An 18,563-nucleotide genomic window follows, 5' to 3' on the forward strand; every position below is an offset into this window, starting at 1 on the left:
TTCGATGCATGACCTTGGCCAAGTCTCTTGACTTCTCTGTGCTACAGCCCATCTGTAAAAGTGGAGTAACAGTAGCACCTTCCTCCTAGAGTTGATATCTGGATTAAATGATGCTTGACACATAGGAAGCAATATGTAAGTATAGCTACTACTATTATTTGTTTATTTGGGGAGCTCTGGGTTGCTCCCGGTTTTAACTTCCTTCAGCTGAGCCTCAGTTTCTGTATTGTGGGGAACAAGCCTGATGTACAGGACAGTGCCCGGCTCCATCTTGGCACATGGGGACCTGCTGCTTGTTGTTGTAAAGTCGGGGCATTCAGCAGGACCTCAGGGATGCTGTGTGGCTCCAGACCTAAACTCATAAGCCATCAGGACAACCTGGGTGTGGCTGAGGAAAATCCAGGTCCTGGATGAAAGGTGAACAGACTTGAGTTCACGAAGTTGGCATAGATGGGGTGGAGGGAGTCTTTCTTCGTCCAAAATGGATTCAAGCCCCAGGTGAAGGCTGGACCACTTGACCCTAAAGTCTCTAGAAATTGTGCTGAGAGTCTGGGCCCTGGGGGAGCTTTGTTATCCTAGGGCCTAAGGCTCCTGGGCTGGCCACAGAGGTGGTAGAGTGGCCCCTCTTTCACCACCCCTCCCCCAGTGAGGGAGCTGTGAGTCCTAATTCTCAGACCACTTTGACAGAATGCCCAGACTCCCCTCGTTATGGAAGGGGAATTGCCAGCTGATGGATGGCCAAGCTCACAGGCCCATCTCTGCAGTCCAGAATGATCTGGAGCAGTTTTCTGCTTGTCCTGGAGCCCCAGGTCTGCCCCCGGCCCCCCTTCTCTGCAGGCTGCAACAGCTCCTGTGGATGTTGCCGGCCACCTACTGATGCCTGGGGATAAAGAATGGCGCTAATGATACACCTGTAAGAAGTGAGATGTTCTCTGAACTCCCTCCGTAGGTTTCAAAGCTGAAGATTTTTCTCACCCTCAAACCTCTCTGTGTTCTCAAAGGCAGCTGAAGCCTGGATGCTTTGCAGTCTAGCAGCCCAGGAAGGGCACCTCTGGATTTCCCTCTGTAGCTGAGTTTTGCCAGGGAGAGGACACAGCTGAGGAAGTGGGCGTAGCAGATGCTAGATGGGCAGGGCGACATGGTTGTTGGGGGCACGGGCTTTCTGAGTCACAGACATCTGGGCTGGAACTCTGAGGCAGCTGCTGGATAGCTGTGTGACCTTGAGCCTGCCCCATAACCTCTCTGAGCCACCCATGGGGTGGCTTTGGGGACTAAGTGAGCTGGTGCATGGAAAATACTCAGTAATGAGCTTGCCATATAATAGGCCCTCGGTGAAGGAGAGCTGTAATGATTGTTTCTGTTATTTTGGGACTAGGCTCGTGGGGTCCTCAGCTGGTGGACAGCTGAGCTTTTCCATCTTTGGGAGAGTAGGTGGAACATGGCTCTGCCCTTCGATCTCAGGCTGGACAGACCCAAAGGACGTTAGGGAGGAGGCTTGGAGGCAGTACTGAGCCGGCTGAGACTGAGAAGCACAGCCTCCACAGAGAGCTGCACTGGATGGGCAGCTTCCAGCAGGCTCTGGGGCAGGTACACGGGGACTCTCTTAGGGGCCAAGGGTCAGGCACTCCTGCCATGCAGAACTGACGTATCACCAGAGTGTCACAGCTGGCGGGAGGTGGGGGCTTGTGCAGGTCAACATTATCAATTAATTTTTTTTACCTTTTTATTAGTTTTTTATTGCTGCTGTAAAAATAAAATCACCACCAACTTGGTGGGGTTTTTTTTTCCTATAGAATGATTTTATTATTTTTATTTTAAATTTGCATCCAAGTTAGTTAGCATATAATGCAATAATGATTTCAGGAGTAGAATCCAGTGATTCATATCCTACACATAACACCCAGTGCTCATCCCAACAAGTGCTCTTCTTAATGCCCCTTGCCCATTTAGCCCATCCCCCCTCCCACAACCCCTCCAGCAACGCTCAGTTTGTTCTCTGTATTTAAGAATCTCTTATGTTTTGTCCCCCTCCCTGTTTTCATATTATTTTTCTTTCCCCTTTTCTTATGTTCATCTGTTTTGTATCTTACATTCCACATATGAATGAAGTCATATGATATTTGTCTTTCTCTGATGGACTAATTTCGCTTAGCATAATACACTCTAATTCCATCCACATTGTTGCAAATGGCAAGATTTCGTTGTTTTTGATTGCCGAGTGATATCCATTGTATATATAAGCCACACCTTCTTTATCCATTCATCAGTCGATGGACACTTGGGCTCTTTCCATACTGTGGCTATTGTCGATAGCGCTGCTATAAATATTGGGGTGCATGAGCCCCTTTGAAACAGCACTCCTTAGGATAAATAGCTAGTAGTACAATTGCTGGTCGTAGAGTGGTTCTATTTTTAATTTTGGGGGAACCTCCATACTGACATACTTGGTGTTTTATACCAGTACAGATTTGTTCTCTCATGAGTTTGGAGGCCAGAGGTCCAAAATCAGGATCATTGGCAGAAATAAAGGCATCAGCAAGGCTGTGCTCCCTCTTGAGGCTCCAGGGGAAGAACATGGTCCTTGTCTCTTCCAGCTCCGGGGGGTGCCCACCTACCTTGGCTTGTGGCTGAAAATCTCTTCAACTGCTATCTCTGTGGTCACATGGCTTCTCCCTTTCCGTCTGTGTCCAACTCCCTCTACTCCATCTTATAAGGATACCTGTGATTTCACCGAGAGCCCACTTGGATGATCTAGAATAATCTCCCCATGTCAAGAAGCTTAATCATATTTACAAAGTCCTATATTGTTTTTGTCATATAGGGGAATATTCACAGGTTCCAGGGACTAGAACATGGATGTCTTTTGGGGACCGTTGTTTAGCCTACCATGCCATGAAATCTCTTTTGGAGATAATTTTAGTCTTACGGAACGGTTGTAAAACTAGTACAAAGAGTTCCCATATGACCTCCACCCAGTTCCCCCTTATGATGATCTTACATAATCATAGATCATTTATCAAAACCTGGAGACTTGTCTCGTTACAATATTATTTGCTACATTTCTGAACTTATTTGGATTTGCCCAGTTTTTCCACTAACACCTTTTTCTTGACTCCTCTGGATCCAGTTCAAGATCCCACATTGCATTTAGATGCCGTGTCTCCTTCATCTCCGATCTGTGACATTTCCTGTCTTTCGTTGTCTCTTACGACCTTGACACTTGTGAAGGTTCCTGGCAGCTATTTTGTGAACGTTCTTCAATGTGTGTTTGTCTCATGTCTTCTCGTGACTATAGTGAGGTTATGTCTTCCCGGGAGGGCTGCTTCCCCAGTGACCATATCGGGGGTACACGGTGCTGGTGTATGTTGGTGACATAACTAGTGAGATGGTGGTAACTGGTGTGCCTTCAACACATGGCTAAGGTGCCTGCTAAGATTCTCCACTCTAAACTTACTGTTTCTCTCTCTATAATTACTCATTATTTGAGATGGTACTTTGAGACTATGCATATACCCTGTTTCTGCTTAAACTTTGGCCTGCTAATTTTAGCACCCACGGATGGATCTTGTCTGCAGCAATTATTACAGCGGTGTTCCATTTCCCTCATTCCTTCTACATGTATTACTTGGAATTCTTCAGGGAGGCAGGGTTGTATCTTTCCCTCTATTTATTTATATCTATATGGACTTACGGATACATACTTTATTCTTTGGCTTAGAATCCAATACTATTGTGATTTACCATTTTTCTCTAGTCGTCCCACCTCGGATCACTGGGATCTTTTTCAGGTGAATTCCTATGCCTTTTTGATAAGCCCCTATCCTGTCTTCCTTTCTTTCCATCCTTCTGAGGGTGGGTCCCCCTCCTGGGAATATAACATACGGCCTCACATGGGCTTAAAAATTAGTCCTGGCCTTTCTGAAGATGGCCTGAGTGTTTCTGGTAGAATGGGCTACATTTTTACTTCAGAATTTCCAGCACTTAGGATTGGCTAAAAACATAAGACATAAACATGTAAAGTTTTTCATTCCCATTTCCCCTCGGTGCCATCCCCCCCGCCCCCAGCCTTGGGCACCACAGTTCTGGCCTTCTGTCCCAGAGCTATGTCCTGGGAAGGACAGGAAGGTCTTGTTAGGAATGTGGGCTCTGGAATCACATCTGGATCCAAATCCTGTTTCCACTGCTTCTTTGCTCTGTGATGTTGGGTAGATGCTCTGTGACCTATCTTCTCAGTGCCCCTGTAAAATGGGGAAATTCAATCTCAGAAGGTCCATGCAAGGAATGCATAGACAAGAGAGGCTGGAAAGCCAGGGCTATATGGCTGCCGCACTTCCATACTTGGTTGGAGAAAAAACCCAAAGTCGTGGGGACATCTATGCTGGACAGCCCTATTTCCAAGAGTACCCCAATTTTACATATTCATATTAAATAGAGGATATCTTCTAAATTCACAACAATAGGTGCTTTACAATGTATAAATTTGTGAGCCTTTGCCTATAAATGATCTTACAGACAGGAATAAAAAGATCCTTCAACAGACCATAGGTCTTCTTTTTCTGTTTGCAAGTCAGGTTCCCATGCTTTTCCTGTTGTCATGCCCAGTAGGCTCTGGTCTCTGGGATTCAGTGGTCCCCATCTACCTAGCCAAGCATCCATCCCCCTTCCCTCTCTGCCTTAGCCCGAGGAAGGCAAGCAGAGGGCAGACTAGAATAGCTTCCTCCTTGATTGGAAGAAAAAGCCTGATGTATTAACGACCACACTTAACAATTTTAATCCCTGCTTTAAATTTGGCACAATTGTTTTTACAATAAAGCCTGATTTTTTCCACAATAGGGTGCTGAGGGTATGTGTTTTTCCATTCAAGCACAAAGAAAGCCCATTTTACTTTGTAAAAAAAAAGAAATAAATAAGAATCAGCTTTTGTTGTACTAGAAATTCACAGATTCAAGCCAGATGCCTGACTGTTCAATAACCGCCTCCTCTCCCTTCCTCCATGTCCCCCTCAGCCCCACCCTACTTTACATGCATTCCTGAGCGCCCACTGTATCCCAGGCATCATCAGGGATGAGGGAGGCACATGACTGTCCTCCAGGACCTTCTCTCAGTGAGCTGCAGGCTGAAAGGGAGTAAGCTAGACCCAGATCATATAAACCAAATCCTTGCAATCAGCATTTCTCAAAGTGTGGATTCCCTGGATGGCGTCAGGTGCTCACGGACCTGGCATCAAGCCTCACTGATTCATGAAGGAGAAGGCTACTCACTTCTGGAGTCATTTTCAATCTTGATCCTGGCAGGATAAAGTCTGGCGGGAGCTGGTGTGTCTTTACTGACACCCAGTCCTCACCCATCTCCCATTTTAACAAAGAGAGCTAGGAGCTCAGGCTCATAGACTTCCCAGGCCACGGCGGCTTTAATGCCATAGCCTTGCTGTTACTGTATTTGTAGCTTTAGCGTTATATTTGTGCATAGGGATTCTGGATTTCCCATGCAGAAGAGATAAAAAGTGTTTTTTGTTTTTGTTTTTGTTTTTTTGTTTTTTGATCTGCACTTAAAAAGGTGAGTCAGTGTAAAGAAACATAGTAAGTAAATAATTATGTGGGTGGTATGCAGACAACACAAGTCTGAGGCTGGTGGTACTCCATTGACTGAAGACTAGGAGGAAATGATGCGGGTTAGCATCGTTTGTGTCTTTGTGTCTGTTTTCCAGGTGCCATTCCTGACCTCAAGTCCAAACGTTCTACCTCTTAGGTGCCAGGGGGTATGGGAGGAGCATTTGCCCATGATTGGTCCAAAGTGCTACAAGATATAAGTGTCCTTTGAGGTCAGCGTGGCAATGGCAGCAGTGGCCAAATAGAGGCCTCAAAGGAAGGTGCAACACGGGGCAGAGAAAGGCTCAGGAGGGGCTCACCTCCTGGGGGAGGATTTCTTCCAGCCTGTCCTTGGAAGCCCTGGGTTTGTCTTTTTTTAAAGGACAATGGCCTTCCTGGTCCTTCTATGGCCCTAAATGTATGTTTGTAGTTTGTGGTTCAAGGGATTCCCATGCTGGTTGGGGAGAAGTCCTTAATCTCACTGAATGTGGAAGGAAGTAGCGGCTATATCGAAGCATATGTGATGCATCTAGAAGAAAACGTGATGAATTCTGACAGGTAAGCAGAAAGGGCTACCTGGACAAGGTGGCACCTTGAAAGGTGAGATGGGTAAAGCATGTGGCTCAGGGCATTCTTTCAGGGTGTCCAGAGCCCTTTTCTAAGGAAAAATCTAGGACTTGGAATCAGAGAGACCTGGCTTGATTCCTGGCCCTCCCTTAGACTAGCTACATGACCTTGGATAAATCATTCTACCTTTGTTACCTTGCCTGTAAAATGGGCAGTGAGGTGTGTGTGTGTGTGTGGGGGGGTGGTCTGTCCTGCTGCCTTCTGCAAACTTGAGGGGCAGATGCTCCTCATGGTCTAATTGGTGAGACTCCTTCCATTTTCTGAAAAGCAAGTGAGAGGCTTTTCAGGAGATCAGTTCCAGGTTGCAGCGGAAGGAGCCATGGGAGTTAAGGCCCTGTCTTGGGTGGGTTCCCTACAACTAGAGCCTGAGTTGGGGATTCTTATGCATGTGTTTTATTGAAGGAGGACTCTGCAGAGAAACCTGTAAGGAAGGGAGAGAAGCAGGATAGGGCAGAAGAAGAGATGTGGTTTCTGGAGAATTTACAGCCTGATTCCCCTTGGAGCTCTGGAGTGGGAATTGCATCACAGAGTTTGTCCCATTTAATGGCAAGAGGGCTTCCCTGTTAGAACCCCATGTCAGTTGGTCATTGGCTATGGGCTACCCCTGGGGTGGCGGGAGGTAAGCTGTATACCATTTCTGCACAAGGCAGCTCGCATAGCCCAGGACAATCCTCCAGATAAGGGTGTGGGTATGATCATCCAACACCTGGGGCAGGGGGGTGGAGTGGGCATCAACAGCATCTACTACAGGCCCCCTGTTTTGGGGAAATAGTAGCAATTTTCTCCCACTTCTGTGGCTTCCAATCTTATGCAGTAGGTTGGCCTGGTGAAGGAATAGACCCAAGGGAGGGGTTAGGGCCTTTCCCTGTGTGTGTGGGAGGGGGGAGGGGGGGAACGGGACAATTGGGGTGACATCCTGCCACACAGTAGGCTGTGAGCAAAGAGTGGAAGATGGGTATTGGCACAGCCAGGCAGGTGTGTGGCTGGCAGGACATGGTGGGCCCAAGTTTTCAGTAGCCCATAAACCAGACAAATGAATATTTGATAGAAATATAATTCCAGAGAATGAGGGCCCCTGTTGGCCCGATGGTGAAATACAGTGGCTGTCTGACCTCTCGCAGGAATAAATCTGCCCAACGGTGCTTTCCAGCCTGAGACATGGTAGCCCCTTAAATGCAGCTTTTTCTGGAAGAGCTTAAACACTTAGCATGGGGAGATTTACTGTCTGGTGGGACAATGGGATTTCAAGGTCATGCTGGCCATGGCTCCTCACCCTGCCCCAGGCATGCCTCTGTGCTATCTGGGTACTCTGGGGTTGTTACCACTATGGGGAGGGGGAGGAGGCACCTGCCTCTCCCTCCTGGGCCTTGTTGAAGAAAAGGGGCTTCCAGCATGGGGAGGGGTTGGGCGGATCTGGGTGAGGATCCTGACACTGGAACCATCTAGCTGTGTGACCTTGACTAGGTTACTTACCTTCTTTGGACTCAGCTTCTTCAATCACAAAGTGGGGCTAAGACTAGTGCTTAGCTCATGGGGCGGTGGGATGATTAAGTGGGACAGTGCACCGTGTGCTTTGTAGGGTCCTTGGCATAGAGTCGGCACTCCATGAAAGCTCAGCTATCTTGACAGCATAACAATAATCTGCCTCCAGGCCTGCCACTGGCTAGCTGTGTGTCTTTGAGCAAACCATGTAAGCTCTTTGAGCCTCAGTTTCCTTATTTGTAAAATAGGTCTAACCATACACCTCATCGACGTAAAGATTGTAAGGGTTGAACACAAAATTCTTGAGGTATGAAAAGGCTCAGTAAGTAACAACGGTGGTGGTGGTGATGATGATGATGATGATAAGGATAATGATGATAAAGCCAAAGACAGATTTTAATAACATGGAGTTAACCACCCTCCTGCTTTCTGGGCCACCTTGGTGCCCAGCAACCCTGGACAACAGGAAAGGGAGCTTCAGGAAGCTATCCTACCCTACCTCTATCAGCCCTCCAAGTGAAGATTTCTGCTGAGGCATGAGAGTGAGTCCCAGGTTCTGGTTTGCAGGTGCTGGGATGGCAGAGGGGCAGGAATTATGTGGGGTAAGGCATCTTCCTTCATCTTTACCACATGACCCACCCATTGGCTCCTGCAGTAGTCCTTCCCTGGAATACTCTATCTCCAGTCTTCTTCTGGCCTCACCCCTAATAATCTCTGGTATCACACTCTAGTCCCCCTGACTCCTTCCTGTGCACTCCCTTAGGAACCAGGGCATTCTCTAGCATTACCCGTCACACTGTATTAATGAACACTTATCGTGTGCCCAGCACCAGGCTACGTGCATCACATGCTAACTGCCCTCTAGAATCCATGAGGGAGGGCCGGGGCCATGTCTGCCTCTGATTACCTGCTCAGCACATGGAAGATTCTCAGTAATTATTTATTAAATGAAGGCATGAATAGACCTAGCATTGGTCTGTTTAGTCAGCAGTGGATACTGATATCACCCTGGCTAATCAACTCCTTCAGGCTAGGAAACCATGGATGAGGAAGGGAAAGAGACTGTGTCTTTTGATTCCTGGGGGTACTGAAACCTGAGTTCCCTCTAAAAAGTATAGCTGTTTGATGCTCTCCTGTCATAAACCATTCCCATTACCACATCATTCTCCTTGCTTTACCAAGTGCTTCCCCATCACATTAGGAGATGGCAAGGACAGTGGTATCATTCTAGTTTCATAGATGAGGCTCAGAGAGGTTAAGGGTCTGGCCCAGAGTGACCCTGCTTATGGTGGCAGTCCTGGGAGCCAGGACTCCTGACTCCTTGCTGAGGGTTCTTTCTCCTCCACTCCACTTTACCACCTCCCGGGCCACATAATCATGAAGTCCTAGGTGTCAGAGTTGCCTAGAGCCTTAGAGATTATGTCACACAGATGGGAAAACTGAGGCCCATAAAGGAGGAATAAGTGCCCAGTTCTCTATGACTAGCAAGTAGTGAGCATGGGCTAGAACCTAGATATTTTGGCTGGAAGCCAGGTTCTGGAGAGGGTGGGTTCATAGTTAGCAATTAGCTCTCTGGTGTGGCCAGTTTGGGACCCAGTGCAAGAAGGTTCATTGTCATAGCCTGGAGGTTATTTTCACAGACAACTGTTATGATATGTTCTTGGCCTAAACACTTTCCAAAAAATCTTGGCCAGCTGAGCAGACGGGCATCTGTCATGGGCTATAATGAGGAGGCCGTGGGACTCACTCATCAGGCATCCCACTTAGAAATGGCTTAGAACACCCAGGCAGGAAAAAAAAAAAAAAAAAAAAAAAACCCCACAAACCAACGTGCTGGTGGTGGGGCAGAGCTCTCAAGCGAAGGAACAAGGAACCCAAGACGTGGGCTGAACTAGACAACATTTCAGCACTTGGGACAGTTCCACAGAGGGCAGTCACTCAGGCACTGGGGCCCAGGATTCACAGAATTTTATGATCACAAGACTGGTATCCGGTGGGGTGGGCAGTGGTCTCTTAATGCAGTCACTGATTCCCTGAAATAAGGAATCCAAGTGTTCACCGAAGCACGGCATGACTTAATTTTGTAGAATTTTGTGGCCATTGGGCTTTTAGAAACCAAAGAACTTTTGAGATTAAGAAGCATAATAACACTTGAGATGAAATGAATTTTGAGATATGTTTGAAGACTGATCACGCACACTCCCTCCTCTCCACATTTAGCCAGTAGGTGAAAGGAGAGGGGAAGATGCAAGAAGGCAGGATGAGAATCAGAAAGGAAAACTAACGGATCTACAGAGAAGAGATGGAAGCACACAAGAAAGAAGGAGGAAGGGAACACAGGAGGATAGAGCAGTTTCTGTAGATACTAGAGTATCACTACATTTCCCCTTCTCCTGCTGATTGAATGGACCCCAGGCTGCTTGGTAGGATTCCTTCTTAAATGCACTTCTTAACTGTTCCCAGATTAACCACTTTTTGGTGTTCTCCAAGTTCTCATTATGCTCAAAGCTTCAGAAAGTCAATACTGTGATTAGAAGCATTGTAAAAGTCTATGATGACGATGATTTCCCTGATGCCATGATCAGCAAAGATTTCAGTGAGTGCCCCAAAGACTCAGGACGTGTGGTGGATTTAGCCTGAAGCTGTGACCCTTTGTTTCTGATGATGAGATGCTGACCTATGGGGGTCTGATGTCTGAGGGCCACTGTGAAGAGGCTGGAGGAGAAAACCCCTTTCTGTGGGCCATTCAGCTGAGGGGCAAACAGGCCAAACACCTCCTTGGCCTTAGAGACCAGCGCACAGCTATGCTGATACTCATCCCAATGGTCCCAGCACATCAATCTTATGGATTAAATGGCATTTGATAGTCTCCGTTTAAGAAGGTGGGAAGGTATGAAACATCCTCCAGAAACATCCCCATCAAAATAAGGTAAAAAGGCTTAAAGGTACAAGTTTCCGTTGTGTGGCAAATTCACTCATATGTAACACTTCCCTGCCCACTTACGTTGGACAGTAAGATACCTTATTGTACTCTTAGCCAGAAAGACTCATCCTATTAGAATGAATTGTAAGGAATTAATCTGAGTGGTAAAATATAATAATCATGCAACACGGTATGAAAAGGAATTAATATTCTGAGTTTCTATCACATGCCAGGCACAGTGCCAGGGGCTTTGCACGCTGTGATAGATTCGATCACTCTTCATCAAAAATTCAAATATTCACTCCCCTCTCCTTTGGGGCAGTGCCTTTCCCTCACCCACTTATGTTGGCCTTGGTCTTGTCATTTGGTTTGGCCAGTAGGAGCTGGGTGGAAGTGACCGTGGTCCAGTTCCAAGCCCAGGACTTAAGAGGCGTAGTGTATTTCTACTTGTCCCCTCGCACAGCAGTAGATCCACAAGGAAAAGAGCTGGGCCTCAGTGTGAACATACATGGGGCGGACCCAAGCCCAGACCACAGCCTGAAGCAGGACCCCTGAGCAGAACCCAGTCTGGATCTGTACCTTGGTCACCCCACAGGCCTGTGAATCCAAGAATAAATGCTTGTTGACAGCTCTTGGATCTTGGGGTCATCTGTGCTTCAGCATTGTTCTGTAAGACCTAACACAGTGTGCATTGCCTTATTTGTCTTTGCAACAACTCTATGAAGTAGGTATCATGCTTTCTCCCATTTTATAGGAAACTGAGGCCGAAAGAGAGGCAATGCCTCACATAAGGCCACAGGGAATTACCTAGTGACGGACCCACACTTAACTCATCCTTATTTGATAAGGTAAGAAGAGAGCTGCTAGGCCTTTCCCACTAGCCCCTGTGTGCCTCTCCCATTCAGCAATGCTTCTTGGGGCTCAGAGCTTCAGGATAGGGGTGGGGGGCTGGGAAAGCCACAGAGAGAACTTCTGAGGCTGCTTTCAATGAGCCAGTGAGCCAGCGGGGGTCCCCCCCGCCCCATGGCTACTGGAAAAGGTCACATTTGGCGATTCAGCCTACAGAACAATGACATTTCAAGGATCAAAGAAAAGGTTAAAATATTCCTATAAATCTATTCTTGGGACTTTTAAGTATTTCCAATGTAAAGGGAAAATGTCATTTCTTTTTCCCCCAAGAGTCGTGGAGGGTGGGGTTGCTGGTAATGGGTCTGCTCTCATTTTTCTGGCCAGGATGAGCAGGGAGGAAGGAAGGATTCACTCCACACCCCCCCAGCACACAAACAGGGGTGCAGTTAACCCCAAACCACATCTGTTTATGGAAACTGAATCCCAAATGGGCCCCAGAGGAGCTTCTCCAAGAGGAAAGATGGACGGTCAGATTCCAGTACTCTCTCACTCCCTCTCCTCAGAGAGGAGACCTCCAGGCTCTCAGGGCTGGGACATGGGTGAAGCCAGGCAGGGGCCCAGGGAGGGATGGGGAGGGGGGCTGATGATTCGGCAGATCCTCTCCCAGGGCTTCCAGCCCTTCTGTCCAGCAGCCTGTGCATCCACGTGGACATGCCACAGGCTCTTCGGACCCAGAGGGGCCCAGACTGACTCACCACTTTCTCTCCCTGGATTCCGCATCACGTTCCCTACCCTCCTTCACCCATCCATTCAGCAAATGTGTGTGGAGTGCCCTTCGAGTGCCAGGCACTGTCCCACGTGCTAGGATGACAACAAGGGAGGGGGTTCCTGCCCTTGGGAAGTTTGTGGATTATTTGGGGAGACAGACCAAGAAGGGGACAAGGTCTCTATCTGCCCCCCTTCATGGGGGGCGGTAGGGGGGGGGAAGGACTAACACAGCTGTGAATTGGTTGCTGATGAAACCCCACTGGGAGTTGGGAGTGACTAATTCTGTGGGGGTAGTCAAGGAAGGCTTCCCAGAGGAGTTGGTATTGAACTGGGGCCAGTCCAAAGGAGTATGCACAAAGGCCAGAGGCCAAGAAGCCATGCTTGTTGGAGACTTGGGAAATGCTGTGCCTGGCAGGGCAGCCAGGGTCTCCCTTCTAGAGCCACTTTCCATCAGGGGACTGGGTTGCCGGCACGGTGGGCTGCACCGCACACAGCCTGCGAGAAGATGCTGTTATTCATAATCCTCAAGCCATTGCTCGCCTCCCACGTCCCATCAGTCACCAAGCCCTGTTCTCATCTGCCTTCCAAACGCTTCTCCTCGTGGCCCCCCCTCCTCCCTGCCCCCAGCTTCCACCAGCATCTCTATGGGATTGTGGCGCCCCTGAGGGTTGACTGCCTCCGCAGGCAGGCTGCCTCCCACCCCACCACTCCAAGCTGCAGCCAAGACAGACCTCGGGGACCTTCAGCCTTGGCATTTGACTTCCTTCTTGAGATCCCTTTGATGGCTCCTTGATGGGGCTCAGGGGATAAGTTTCTGGAACCTGAGCGCTGCATCCAAAGCCCTTTAAGGCCACAATCTCCACCTCTCCAGCCTCTCTGGGGGCTCCATGTATCTTATGCCCACTGCAGCCTCTCTGAACACCAGCTGCAGGAAGTCCTCAACCCCTTCCTGCCTTTGTGCGTGATGTTTCCTCCACCTGAAGTTCTCTTCCCTTGTGCTTGTCTGCCTACTAACTCCCACCTGGCTTTCAAGACTCAGATGAACAAATAATATAATAGTAATGAAAACAATAAGGACTACCGTTTGCTGACCACCCATTCCGGTCCTCCTCTATCTCATTATGTTGCTTTATTTTTATAGTATCTACAATCGTATTTTTTATTTATGGTTTTACTGTCTGTTGTTCACCCCTCTATCAGAGTGAAGGCTTCATGAGGGCAGGACTTGATTTTCCTGTCTCTTTAATATCTGGGGTCCTGGCTGGCACTAAGTAGGAGATCAAAAGTTCGTGGAGTAAGTGAAAAGATGACTCATTATAACAACCTGATGAGGTATTGACCATTCTTACCCCATTTTAAAGGTGAGGAAACTAAGTCTTTGGCAACAAGGGCTTTGGCAGCTACCTCAGTGATCTGTATCCAGGTCTCTTCCAGGGAGCACCCCAAGGGCAGAGGCCACATTTAATTCTCATCTGGACCTCCTTGGGTCCCTAAGAAAGTTCTGGAAGTGTGTGTGGATGGCTCCTGTCAGTGCTGGGAGGCTCTGTGAGTTTAAAAATGGGGGTGTCGGGGGTGGGTGCCTGGGTGGCTTAGTTGGTTAAGCGTCTGACTTTCACTTAGGTCATGATCTCGCGGTTCGTGGGTTCGAGTCCTGCATCGGGCTCTGTGCTGACTGCCAGCTCAGAGCCTGGAGCCTGTTTCAGTCTGTGACTCCCTCTCTCTCTGACCCTCCCCTGCTCATGCTGTCTCTCTCTCTCTCTCCTAGAAATAAATAAAACATTTTAAAAAAATGGGGGTGTCGGGGCACCGGGCGGGCTCAGTCCTTTGAGCATCCGACTCGATGCTCAGGTCATGATCTTGCAGTTCGTGAGTTCGAGCCCCGTCTTGGAGCCTGCTTCGGATTCTGTGGCTCTCCTTCTCTCTGCCCCTCCCCACTTATACTCTGTCTCTTTCTCTCTCAGAAATAAATAAATATTAAAAAAATAAGGTAGTGTCTGGGGTAGCTGGTGGGGAGGCAATTCAGTTGAAGCTTGGCTTCCCAGAGCCTGTTTCTAGCCTGGGAATTAAATACACTGATGGTTTCCACTTTTTTCTAATTGGCACCAAATTACATGGAGCAGGCTGGCTGTGCTGCCTGGCTCTGCTCAGCAGGGGCCCAGGCGGCAGCTGGTCTCAATAAAAGAGCTCACGTCAGGGTGGTGGGAGATCAGACTGATCGAGGCAGCATGGGGTTGTAGAGGGAGCACTGGGCTGGGAGTCCTTAGTCTTTAATCTGGGGCAGTGGTGGGAACCCAGGATTTGGCGTTAGGAGCAGCTCAGCTGCCAGCCATTCATCTTTCTGAACCTCTCAGTTGCCTCATCTCTGATATGGGAATGGTCACTACTCCTACCTCCTGGGGTTATTGAAAGGTAAAGACTATTGCTATTCTCTGGGCCCCATGCTTGTACTCTCTGCCGAAATGTGGGCAAAGGGATGCGGCCGGCTCGGGGAGGGAGCGCTTCAGACCTGGAGGGGGAGGTGGGCAGGGTCAGCTGCCTTCCTGCGTTTCATCTTGCCTGCTCTGGGGGCCTCCAAGCTTGAGAGCACAATCTTTGCCCAGACCTTTGAGCCCTGGTGTCTCTACCTAGAAGGAAGATCTGAGAGCAGAGCACACGGGTCCCTCTTCCCAACGAAGCCGCTTCGCCAGTCTTAAGAGGAAGCGTGGCACAAGGTGAGGCGTGCTGTCTTTGAAGTCACAGACCCGAACGCGAGTCCTCTGCCCTGCTGTGCCATCTTGGGTCACCCCCTGCTGTGTCTCAGCTCTCCCGAATGTGATGTGAAGGGGCTGGACAGGATGATCGCCAGAGGACCATCCAGCTCTGATTGAAGTTAATTCTTTATTTCTGTCCCTATTAAACTTCCATTTCCTGCAAGTGGGCCTCTGGGAGGGGCAGAGATTAAACAAAGGAAATCTCACGAGGAGTGTTTGACTGACGGCACCTTTCGGGGGCATCTGCTCGGTTTTATTCAAGACCGTAGATCCTTAACCTAGGGGTTAACAGTGAGACTTTAGGCAGTGGGCAAAGTGAAGCATTTCAGGCAGAGGGAGACAGAGAAATATGGAGGAGGGGGAGTGGGGCCACGCAGGCTGCGTCAGCGACAGCCATGGCTGGAGGACAGGGGCAGTGACAGAAGGTGAGGCAGATGGGCCCGTTCCCTGAAGGAGGTGCTGGGAAGATGCAAAGGGTATCACTGTCGAGGCAAAACGCTGGGCTCATGGCCTGGGGGCGTGGCGCTGGCTGGAGGGCATGCTCTCAGGTCAGCTTTGGGGGCTGCTTAGCTATTAAAGGGTCAGGAGCTGGGATTTAGAGTCTGATAGTAACAGGTTCTGCTCCCAGCTCTGCCACTGATGGCTGTGTGACTTTGGATAAGATACTTAACCTCTCTGAGCCTCCGTGTCCTTGGGGAATAATGGGGATAACTGACCCCTGTCTTAGGGTTGCCACAAGGAGCCAATGAAGAAACCAGTGTGAAATGCTTGGTACTGGCCCTGACCACGTGGTGGCTGTGATTGTCCCTGTAGTTCGCAGGGAGGGACAAACTTATTCCAGAAGCTGTTTCTGGGGGCTCTGCTGGGACAGCAGCCATAGCTCTCGTGTCTTCAAGGCCCCTCAGGGCCTCGCACCCTAGAGCAGGGAGAGGACTTGGGAGCTGGAGACTGTCCTGGAGCCCCACAGGCTCCAGTGCGAGGAGAGCTGTCCTGTCTGCCTGGAAAGGTGTTTTCATGCAGCACAGGGGGTAAAGGCATAGTCTCTGCATCCCGTCTGGCTTCCCGGTCCTGAAACTTACCTGCTGTGCAGCCTTAGGCCAATCACCTCCCCTCTCTGAGTCTCAGATATGTCATGTTTAAAATGGGGGCCGATGAGCGGCACCTGGGTGGCTCAGTCAGTCAAGCATCTGACTTCAGCTTGGGTCATGATCTCGCGGTTTTTGAGTTCGAGCCGCATTGGGCTCCGTGTGGACAGTGCGGAGCCTGCCTCGGATTCTCTGTCTCCCTCTTGCTCTCTGCCCCTCCCCCAATTCTCCCTCTCTGTCTCTCTCTCTCTCTCTCTCTCTCTCTCTCTCTCAAATAAACAAACAGTAAAAAATAAATGGGGCCAATGGTACGAAGGACCTCATACGATGTTAACAATCATGAAATGAATGAATGTACATGATGCAGCCACACCTGCACTGATAAGGCCACCACTTGGGATGCGTGGCTCCTGAGCCCTTGAACTGTGGCTAATCCAAACTGAGATGTGCCGTAAGAATAGCCATTAGATTTAGAGGGCTTAGTACAAGAAAAATAGTGGCGTAGCTAATAATTTTTAGATTGATTACATGTCGAAATGATACTATTATGGATACGTTGGGTTTTATTAAATATATTAAAAATAATTTCACATCTTTCTTTTCACTGTCTTTATCATGGTTACCAGAAAACTGAGGTTACGTACGTGGCTCTCATGCCATTTCTCTTTCTACTGCATTCTATTTCATCTCAGTGCTGATCCAGAAGGATGCTAGATATTTAGTAGGACGCGATGGCAGTATCAGCTACTGTTAGTATTAGCTGCTGGGTTTGAGTACTGGATTTACAACTTCCCGAATGGTCTTGTGAAGGTTATCTAACTTCCCCAAACCTCAGTTTTTCTCTTCGTAAGAAGGGACTAAGCGGTCTAAATGAAATCATGCCTGTAAAGTGCTTAGCAGGGCACCTGGCACATAGGAAGCACAGTCAATGTTAGCTGTTACATGGTTAGCCTGTGGGACCAGACATGAGTGTTCCCAGTCTCGTAGAGGAGAAAGGGGCTCATGCGCTACCTCTGAGGCAGTGGGGATGGGCCTGAGTCAATGGAGCTTGCTTTCCACACAAATGGGACCTGAGTTCTGAGTAAACTCTGCCTTGAGCCAGAAGTTGAACTGTTTGGCCGATTATATTAAGGGAAGGGTCAATAACACATTAATGGGATCAGTGGCCCCATTAATCTTCCTCTAATGAACAGCCATTCAAGCCAACCTGTCTTCCCCAGATCCTGGAAGACATTTTGTATTGGCAGGAAACTCGCCGGGTAGAAAGAACCTCGAATCCTATAAAAGTGATTTAGTGGCTTTGCCGGGGAAAGGCGTGCTGCGGGCGCAGGGCAGGGAGGACTGGAAACAGCAAAGTCATAGCAAACCTCTCCCTCGGGGGCTCCAGATCGAAATCCCAGAGCCAGCCGTGGGGGGCTCGTGGAGGGGACTCTGGTGAGGGCTGGGCGTCGGGGGAGGGTTTAGCTCACCATGTGTGGCTCAGACACCGTCACCTCTGAATCAACCGATTGCTGGGATGGCCTGGGGGACCCGGAGGGGCAGTGATGGGGAGTGGGGGAGCCCAGATGGGCACCAGAAGTCCAGGGTTCTGGTCCTCTCGCTGGCAGGGGGAAGCGGTGTGGCTGCGGACAGGTCACTCCACTTTCTCTTCTATGGGGGTCTCACAAATGAGGTCAGAGCAGAGCAGCCTTGCTGGGAGGTGCCGTGGCTGTGGGACCCAAGAAGGTGCTGAGCTGGGGTGGGAGGTAGGGGCGGGACCTGGGCAGAGGCTAAGGAGGACCACACGCAGGTGGTTTGACTCTGGAAACTCTTTGTCTCTGCCCCGATATCTCCCCCTCTGTAGTAGAGGATGCCGTGGTTCGGTCATCAGCACTTCATTCCTTGGGGGGTGAAAGACTCTTCTGGGTTCTGGGGTTCAGTTGGAAGACACAAATGCCCCTGGGAGGCCGCCCAATTCTGCTTGTCCATCAGTCCTTCTACCTGTCCATCCACCACCTGCTGAAGGGAAATAGAAATGAACGTAACACGAAGCCCACCTACCTGCCTTCAAGAAACAGCACCCAGAAGGGGGAGATCAGATGAGAACCCACATGACTGTGACTCGGCATAGTAAATGACCTGTGCCATAAGAAGGTTCACACAGAGCACTCTAGGGTTTCAGAGGACAGGTGACTACTTTCATCTGGGCGATTGAGTGTGGGCTTCCTGGAGGAGGTGGCATTTAAATCAGGCCTTGGAAAAGACCTTAGAGATCAGCAAGTCCAGCCCTCTCTTGCTACAGATGAGGAGATAGAGACCCAGAGGGGACACGCAGCTCAGTGTGGCTGCCCTAACCAGGGTGTGCAAGGTTTGGAAAATCAGGGACAGGGAAAGGCATTTCAGATGATGGAACAGCATCAGCAAAGTCCTTGGGGAAGGACACCAGCACATGTGGAAAAGGCACGAGGCAGTTCCAGCGGGGTGGGTGGGGCGGGGAATGAGGCAGGCGTGG

The sequence above is a fragment of the Hyaena hyaena genome, unplaced genomic scaffold (assembly GCF_003009895.1).
Source record: "Hyaena hyaena isolate Hyena2069 unplaced genomic scaffold, ASM300989v1 scaffold_23, whole genome shotgun sequence".
In the NCBI taxonomy this organism is placed as follows: Eukaryota; Metazoa; Chordata; class Mammalia; order Carnivora; family Hyaenidae; genus Hyaena; species Hyaena hyaena.